The 9412-nt window shown below is 39.4% G+C and overlaps 1 long non-coding RNA gene across 1 annotated transcript; it reads right to left on the reverse strand.

Annotated features, from left to right (window-relative positions):
* Positions 1-5575: 5575 nt before the first annotated feature.
* On the reverse strand, positions 5576-9120 carry LOC311281590. The gene is made up of 5 exons (XR_014625822.1): positions 9065-9120; positions 8005-8037; positions 7800-7858; positions 7447-7612; positions 5576-6077 (listed from the first exon to the last, which is right to left on the reverse strand). It is a non-coding gene; the product is annotated as an uncharacterized lncRNA (long non-coding RNA).
* Positions 9121-9412: the final 292 nt, after the last annotated feature.

The raw sequence follows: 9412 nt of genomic DNA on the forward strand, positions 1-9412 counted from the left end.
CGCATGTTATTCATATGCTATTTTAAGGGCGCATGCTTGGCCATAATCAATGTAGCGTGTGCACAACGCGCATACACTTTGATTCTCTCATCTACACAGAAGCAGCAGTTTTCATTTTTGCAAATCATACATTATTACAAGGAAAAATATTAACACACGAGGGAAATTATTGTTGTGTCCATGAAGATGTGAAAAAATAGGCATAAATCTAGCTTACACATTTACCCAAATTATTATACGCCTGTTTAACCGAAGCTAATATGGTTGGGTTTCTCCCATCCCCATACAATGTCACTTCTCTCTCTTTTACGGCCCTGACGAGAGCGTCGGTCTCCTCAGCTGTGAATCGCTCCTGGCGTGCGCCTGGCAAATCCACCGTTATAATAGCAATCCTCCATGGAACAAGCGCGCCTGCTCTTAAAGGGAATGTGAGATGTGGCTCTGATTGGTTTATTTCACGTTACGCCCAAACCACACCTATGAATAATGAAGCTACTTCAGACCAACCCATTTTAGATTTGCATCGGGCGCAAGAGTCATTTATCCCGCCGGTATAATAGCAACAGCGCCCAAGACCCGCCCACACAGTTACTTGCGTTTCGCGCTTGATACTTGCGTTTCAGATCGTTGAAATAGGGCCCCTTGTGTTTGGATCACTGATGTCAACTATTTAGCTCTAAAAGCTGATTTAAAGAGCAGATACATGTTGCTCTTTACATATCCTTATTTACTACCAATAAGGACAGAATCACACTCCAAAAATATATGACCATACCTGGCTTAAAACAGTATTTAGTCCTGCTTACCTCATTTATGGCAAATGTATATATTTTACCATAATCTCTCCAATGAAACCAAAGGCCTTCCTCCAGGACTGTATGAGTGTTTTAAATAGACATAATTTCCACCCAATAAGACTTCCAGTGTTTTAAAAAAACAGGAATGGTAATGAATTTGGGAAGCTCAAAGGACTTAACGTATCCTCCACAGGCCCAATCAGTCTATGGAAATGCATGAATGGCATTGGAAAAAATGAGTTATCAGATGCAATCGGAAGTATTGGCTGATTCCTACACCCGCGTTTTCCACAGAGAAGCTGGCAAATAATTGTGCAGTCAACGGCACAGTTGGCTTAAATGAATTCTCATGCTGTTCCATCTTTAATAAATGTTATTTTCGCCGTGTGCTCGCCAAACTAAAAACATATTCCTCACCTATCCCCTTTCGACTCGGTTGTTGGCATAAAGCTGAATTGGAATCTAAGTGAAAATACAGCATGCTAAACATATTTATGTGCTTTCATTTCAAAATGTCAGCTTAGTTCTGACTCAGTTAAACTGCTTTGTAAGACGGAGTATGTGGGTGTTGATGCCGCTCAATCCAAGGTGGGACCGCTGTGCCGCTTCCAGTTGATAGCAGTTAAGGATGTGTCAGGAAGTGCTGAAGCAGCTTGTTCTATCTCTCTGTCAGTGCCTGCTGCTCTCTGTAATCACCTGCATCTCAAATATTCATAGCTCATCTTCCACTTGGAGAAATTGGGATCACGGATTTCTTAACTCTTCTTAAAAAGGGGATGATGGATTTCTTTTATGACTGCATAAAGGAGCTAAAGAGCAAAATGACGAGTGTTGAGGGGATTGCTTTGCAGTAAAGGGCCCGATATACTTCAAGCGAAATCTAAGAATGAACTGCTGTGACGTAATTTCAAACAAAACCAGGCCAAAATGAAGTTTGTTTGGAGTTTGTTTTGGGAGTTCTAAACAGCTTTCCAAAGAGAACTTTCCGGAAAAGTTTGTTTCGGCTGGTAAACACCTTTGGTCCGTGGTGATTATGTAATAGGTGGGTGTGTGCGTAGGCCCCGCCTCTTTTCACGTGGAAGCCTTTTCCGGTTCATTTCTCCTGTTCAGTCCATCGAGGTCAAAAGAACTTCATCGGGATTATATCAGGGCCTTAAAGCCTCTACTCCGCCTCTCTCTCTCTCTCTCTCTCTCTCTCTCTCTCTCTCTCTCTCTCTCTCTCTCTCTCTCTCTCTCTCTCTCTCATTTTCTGTTTGTTAATATTTATGCACCAAATATAGGAGCAGATAGAGTACAGCTTTTTTAAAAATTAGAAATCTTTCTTAAACAGCAGCAAGATGATGATTTTACTGTGATGGGTGGTGGTGATTGGAATTGTACTTAAAATTTTACCCTAGACAGAAATGGGGAAGAACATCATGCACAATCATCTTTCTCTTTAGACAGTATAATTGAAGGTTTGCATTTCTCAGATGTGTGGAGAGAATACAACCCTACAACTCAGCAGTACACATGGGTAAAAGTCACCAATAATAGAGTTGTTGCTGCACGGTTGGATAGGATTTATGTATCACAAAATATGAGAAATAGAATTTTAAAAACTGCTATAATACCAACATCGATTTCTGATCATAAACTTATCACAGTGGAATGCACATTAGAAAGAACAAATCGTAAAAGCTGCTACTGGGATTTTAATATCAAATTATTGGAAGATAAAAATTTCTGTGAATATTTTAATGGTTTTTGGGAGACCTGGAAAAGGGAGAAGAATTATTATGAAGATATTGCTCAGTGGTGGGAAGTTGGGAAGGTGCACATAAGAAACTTCTGTCAGCAATATACATCTCATTCCTCCTTGGTTGTAAAAAATACAATAGATTTGCTAGAAAAAGAAGTTATGGAGATTGAAAGAGACATGATTGAAAGCGAACCTACAACTTTAAAAGAATTGTGGGAAAGGAAAAAAAATCAACTGAGCTCAGTTCTAAATGAAAAGGCAAAAGGAGCGCTTGTGAGGAGTAGGTTCACTGCAATAAGAGATTTGGATGGTCCTACAACTTTCTTTTTTAATTTGGAGCGTAAAACTGGGCAAGAAAAACGAATGTTTTGCTTAGAAGACATTAATGGACATGACACTTCAGACCCGGTGGTTATGAGAGGAATTGCTGTTGATTTTTATTCTGAATTATATGCTGTTGAAAATACAGATGAACAATGCAGAAATGAACTGTTGCAAGACCTTCCTAATATAACTCAAAGAGACAAACTTTCTCTAGAGACTGAACTTAACTTTGAGGAAGTTACCACCGCTGTCATGGGACTCTCCTCAGGCCGTGCACCAGGTCTGGATGGACTACCTGCTGATTTTTTTTTAGTGTTTTGGAATATTATTGGGAAAGATTTTTTTGAAGTACTTCAAAATTGTCTAAGAAAAGGAATCCTTCCTACAAGTTGTCAGCGTGCGGTATTATTGCTGCTCCCCAAAAAAGGAGATTTGACACTGTTGAAGAACTGGAGGCCGGTATAGCAATCTTGTGCTCAGACTATAACATTTTCTCTAAAGTTCTAGCAAATAGATTAAATGGTGTAATGCATTCACTGGATGCTCATATTGACCGTTTAACCGTTAACCGAAAGTAAAAATTAGTTAAACGGTTAAACGGTTCAGTTAAACGGTTTAAAACGTTTTTTTTTAAGCTTCTTTTTTTTTTTTTTTTTTTGCTGCATGGTTTAAAAATAAAATACGATATAGCTTCTATTTATTAACTCACGGAGCGCGTAGACACGCGCAACCACACACGTCTCTAGTTACCTGTGTATTCCCGGGACATCGATCCGTCCCATAGGAGAGGGTGTTTTCAGCCGCGGGTCTAACGGCGTGTTCACACCAAACGCGAATTTAATTATTTGCGCGAGTAGATTACATACAAAGTCAATGCAAAGACGCGAATGACGCGAATTGGGCGACGCGTTTGCCGCGAAAGCTCGATAATGGCCTCAATCGCGTCTTCCACGCAAGACAAGTTGAAAATTTTCAACTCGAGCAGAAAATTTGCGTGAAGAGGTGAAATTCACCGAGTTGAGTGCGCCTCTGGATGGTGATGTGAACCCAGACACGTCGGCGTTTGGCTTTCCTCCGTATTTGGGACTTCCACAACAAGTAGGCCTACAGAGCAGCAATATCATTTATTTCAGACATGACGGAACAATTATGGCAGAAAGAAATTGTGTTGTTGTTGTTGATGATGATGACACTCCTTTGCGCGGTATATTTTTATTCGCGAGTGACGCGAAAAACAAGAAAAACATCCCGCGAGTAATCTAGAGCGAGTAAATAACGCGATGCGAATACACTTCGCGTTTGACTGTCAACAGGCTGCGCTCCAGACTGACCCCACATCACGTCGATTGATATGTTGCTTTTTTTAAATAAAAATTAGACAAGGTGTTGAGGTAGGGCTGCTATTTTTATTTAACGAAAAATCTTAGTCTAAAGGAAAAAAAAAATCCGGTTTTTGAAAGCTTTGTTCAAACGGATTCAGTGTTTTCATTTTTTCATCTTAATTTGTTAATTATTTAAGTTTAAAAAATATATTTAGTGTAGGCCTATTTTGTTTTTTATTTGTATTATTTTGTTCTGTTTTTCTCTCACTGTCAGAAATGCTGCAGGTGCGTGAAAATTTAAACTGAATCCAGGTTCTGTTGTTGATCTGTTCTGTATGCTGCTGTTTGCACTTTGCACGTTAAAATAAACCCTAAAAAAAACAAACAAAAAAACTATTTTTTTAAAGGGTCACAGATACCCGTCATTTTTATTTGGAATCTTATCAGTTAACGGTTAATAATCGATTAAAGAGTGCCGGTTGTCGGTCGGGAAAATTAATCGAAATGAGCATCTTAATGTCCACAAAGATCAGTCTTATTGTATTAAAAGAAAAAGAAATTGGGAGGGTTTAGTGGAAAAAGTGTGTGCAAGGTTGTCTCACTGGAAATGGGTGCTGCCCCAGCTGTCCTACAGGGGAAGAGTGCTTGTCTGTAACAGTTTGGCTGCTGCATCTTTGTGGCACAGAATGAGGATTCTGGAACCACCAGAAGATATAGTGAGAAGACTACAAATGTGCCTGGTAGATTTCTTCTGGTCGGGACAACACTGGGTGAAAGCATCGGTGCTGTATCTACCTCTGCAAGAAGGAGGACAAGGACTAGTAGACATAAGATCAAGAGTAAAAGCCTTCAGACTCCAGACCGTGAAGAAACTCCTGTATGGGGAAGATGTGAGCTGGGCTGAAGTCGCCTGTACCCTACTGAGGAGAGCAGGCAATATGGGGCTAGACCGCCATTTATTCCTAATGGACATCAACAAGATAGACCTGTCTGGATTAACAGTTTTCTACACACTGCAAAAATTTTCGTTGTGAATTTACAATAAATAATTGGATAAATTTTGCATGACTTTCACAGTAAGGATTACAGCAATATACTGTGAAATATACTCACAGCAATTTACTGTAATTTTATATCTGTGATTTTACAATGCATTGTTGTAAAAGCACAACTGTATACTGTAACTTCACAGCTTCAATGACAAAGCAATTACTGTGATATTACAGTACATTACTGGGGAATTACAATCTTTTGCTGTACATTGTTACAAGGCCCTGTACTTTTACAGTGTGTACTTTGAAAGTAATGTACAAGTTGACAATAATATACTGTGAATTTACAATCATTGTACAATTAACCCCCTCCCCCCAACAAACAACTCTGAGGTAAAGTCAATGTTAGCCCAATGGCATATTTATTAACAAATACATATTTTTCAATGTACAGCAGATGCCAAGAACTTCAAGAGTTCAAGAAATTCAACTTTCTAGTCATAAAAGTCAGAAAATGCAGAGAAATTGTGCAAACTTGCAATTCAACTAGCTGTGTCACAATAACAGTAATGGACAGGATGGGAATGAGGCCTTCATGGCAAGATAAGAGAGCGATGAAGGAATGTTGTAAAGGGGTCAGGCGCTCCTCTCAGTCTCAAACATTATAATGAGTCCACACGCAACAGCATTGTGTAAAAATCTTGTAGTGCAAAGTTGTCTTGAAAAATTACAAAAAGAACAAGGCTACTCAAAACTGAGCCTGACAACTACCGCTGCAAAAAAAAACTATGATGCCCACTCAAAGTCAATAAGTTTCCTCAAAAGGGTGCTCACATGAGGGTTCATTGTTGTCCGCTTCTTGGTCTTTGAGCCTCTTTCAGGATTGATGCCCAGGAAGCACCTGTTAATAAGCAAAGATAGTTTCAGTTTCAAATAGACTTACAGTATGTATTGCAGACAGCATTTATCAAGGTGTGCTTTTTGCTGTGCTTTTTCCCCACATCAAACCCTAATAGATTTATAATCCAAACTTGTTAGATCTTACTCTCACCATAATTTTTTTTTAGCCATTTTTAGCCAAGGTGCCTCAGGTTAGGTTTGCCTGAGGCAAATAGGGTTGATTTTCTACTATGAGAGGCCATATCAACGTGTGCCGCCACTGAAATGCATCTTCACGCAATTGGCCAGTTGGTAAATTAAAACCAAACCCTGTTGAAAGTATGACAAGCATATCCTTTTCAATAAAGGGCCTGAGAGCATTTTGTTCTGCTTTGAAAGAAAATTTCATCTACTTCATTCAATACATTCGCATTTCGCAATAGACGTTTCAAAATCATCATCACATAGCCTGCCCCAAAACAAAATAAATAGCTGTGATTGGACCAGCAGGTATTTGTCAGCATAACATGTGTAGAAACCCAGACTGATCTGCAGAGCGAAATTGAATGAGTTCGCGAGATCAGGGTGGTCTCACCAGGCTAGCCTCAGGCCCCGTCCACACTACTGCGTTTTAGTTTAGAAACGGAGAATTAAAACGAATACGATCGCCGTCCACACCAGCGTTTTAGCTGCATATTAGAATTGATCTCCGTCCACATTAAAACGACTGAAAACGCGTATCACGTGACCATTCACCAACACTGGGCATGCGCGTGCCGGTGTAAACTTATTAATATGTATTTGTGTCAAAATGACATATAAACATGTTTTCCTATTCTATTTTTCTTGGAAACGCTTCCAACACGCTTGCGTGTCGCATGAAAAATAGGCGTTGGTTCTATATAGCATGTAGTGCTATGCGTTTACTGCGCGAGCCGCACCTGAGACGCTTCCAAGAGGCAGTTTCTTCTTCTTCTTACTGTAAGAAACTGTTCCAGCGGGTGGAGTTTACTGGTACTGAATATTACCTGTGTATACTCCATGACTGATGACACCCAATCATAGAGCCGAGCGCGAGCCTCTGCGTCATCGTTTCTAAAGTCCTCCGTTTTGACCCGTCCACACTAAAACGCCCTCCGGAGTTTCAAAACGAAAAACGGGTCGGCAGCGTTTCTAAACTTCTCAGTTTTGGGTCTCCGTTTTTGCCGTTTTAGTGTAGACGGGAGGTGTAAACGTAGCAAAAGGTCTCCGTTTTTAAACAAAAACGCGGTAGTGTGGACGGGGCCTCAGGTACCTCGTTTGTCAGCATTTTAGACCTCAAGACAATCATTGAGTTGGAAGCCTGTACTATAATGTGAATTACAAGATTAAATGTGATCTTTATAAAATACCTTTGAATGAACTCCAGCGTTGACGATCCAGCGGCAGGATACTCAAGGTTGAAGACGTAATAGCTGCTGAAGAAAGCAGCTACTCCGTGTAAAAAGAAAGGGTGTGGGCCCATCACGACATGTCCCTCGATGGATATAAGCCATCCAGAGGGCTTCATCATGTCACCTGAAATGAACAGATACAGCATTATGTGTTATGAGCACTTTGCGATCTGCTTAAGATACAAATGGCTATACAAATGTAATTATTATTATTATTATAATTATTATTACTTATTGTGGTCTTGTAGATTTCTAGAATGAAAACAAAATAATGAGTTAGAAATGTCGATACTAGATCAAAGTAACATTACCTTGAATGATCAAGCAGGGGCTGCTGGGGAGTTCTGCAGTATTGACCAGTGGCACATGGCTGTAACATAGTTAACACACAATAGCATGGATTTAGGATAAAGGATAAATATTGTTCATTGGTCAGAGGTAGTAAATCATGCAAGGTAAATGTTGATAATGTAATCACTCATTTTGCATTTTAAATATTTGAATAAAAAATCTTACATCAACTTCAAGCATCAAACTCTCTCTGATGACCTGGAAAGAAAAGTAAAAGGAGAAATTACACAAATGCAACCAAAAATAAGAATTTCAGTTTGAATGCAGATTATGATCATTGATCATTGTAATTTAATTTTAGCCGTATGTCAAAAATGATAGTGGTATATATATATAGTGTTTTTTTTCTGTAGCACTTTGAGATTGCTCACTCTAACGTGCATTTACAACTTTTACAATTATTATTCATTCATATCAGGACAAGTGGGAAACCCTAATGTTAAAACCCTCCCGTTGTCGAACACGACATGAGACTAAAGGGGGTCGCACACCGGATGCGCAGCTCGGCGCCGCGCCGCGCCACGTCTTTTAAATTCGAACACATTATTCTCTATGAGAGTACACACACCGGCGGCGCCTTTCGGCGTCTGTCCGCGACGCCCAGCAACGGCTCAGGACCGTGTTCAAAATCCTGCCGCGCCACAGAGCGCCATTTACACGGTTTTATATAAAATTTACATTTATAGAGATGTATATCTTCCTCTTACATTCTCATAGAGAATAATGTGTTCGAATTTAAAAGACGTGGCGCGGCGCGGCGCCGAGTTGCGCATCCGGTGTGCGACCCCCTTAACAGTTAGCTCAATCATGTTGTAACTAGGATATCCGCTGAAAAAAATATTTTTTCATGGACCGTTTGAATCACTAAGTTATTAAAGTTAAACAGCTAACGGTTAGCCCTGCTAATCTATGATAACCTTGACTAATTACAGAAATGTGCACACATAAATAGTAATGTTTGTCCCATCATTGGTTTTTATAAACTTTACAAACACCAGATTTGTCTAAACGGTGATAGTGACATGAAAAATTATAGCGAAACTCTCTTCATTAGCTACTAACATTACTACTATTAGCAAATGCTGTGAGAGAACTTTCAACAATTCCGGGCACTTGCTAACAAAATGTGAACTGTGTCATGCGATAAACGTTTATTTGAAAGTAAATATTATCATCATATTAAAATAACATGGGTGTAAGTGCTGCAAACATGTATGCTACTCACCTTCTCCATTCAGCCCGGAAATTCAGAAGAGGGACACGACCGCGCCTTTTCAGTTCAAATTCAAAACAGTTCGGTTATGTCATGTGACTTTCCAGGGCATAATTTCAATACAATATTTCACTGTAATAATACTGTTTAATGCTGTGAAATCCTTTTTTTTTTCACTGTGTTGCTGTGATATTACAGACCTTGTTGTGATATAACAACAGGTTTTAGATTGCAATATTTTACTGTAAAATAAGAGTTAAATGCTGTAAAATCCAAGGATACTGTAGTTTTTACAGGTATTCATTGGGATATTACAGGGAAACTTAATTACAACAAGTTACTGTAAAATAATACTGTTAA

Source organism: Rutilus rutilus, assembly GCF_951802725.1.
Source record: "Rutilus rutilus genome assembly, chromosome: 22".
In the NCBI taxonomy this organism is placed as follows: Eukaryota; Metazoa; Chordata; class Actinopteri; order Cypriniformes; family Leuciscidae; genus Rutilus; species Rutilus rutilus.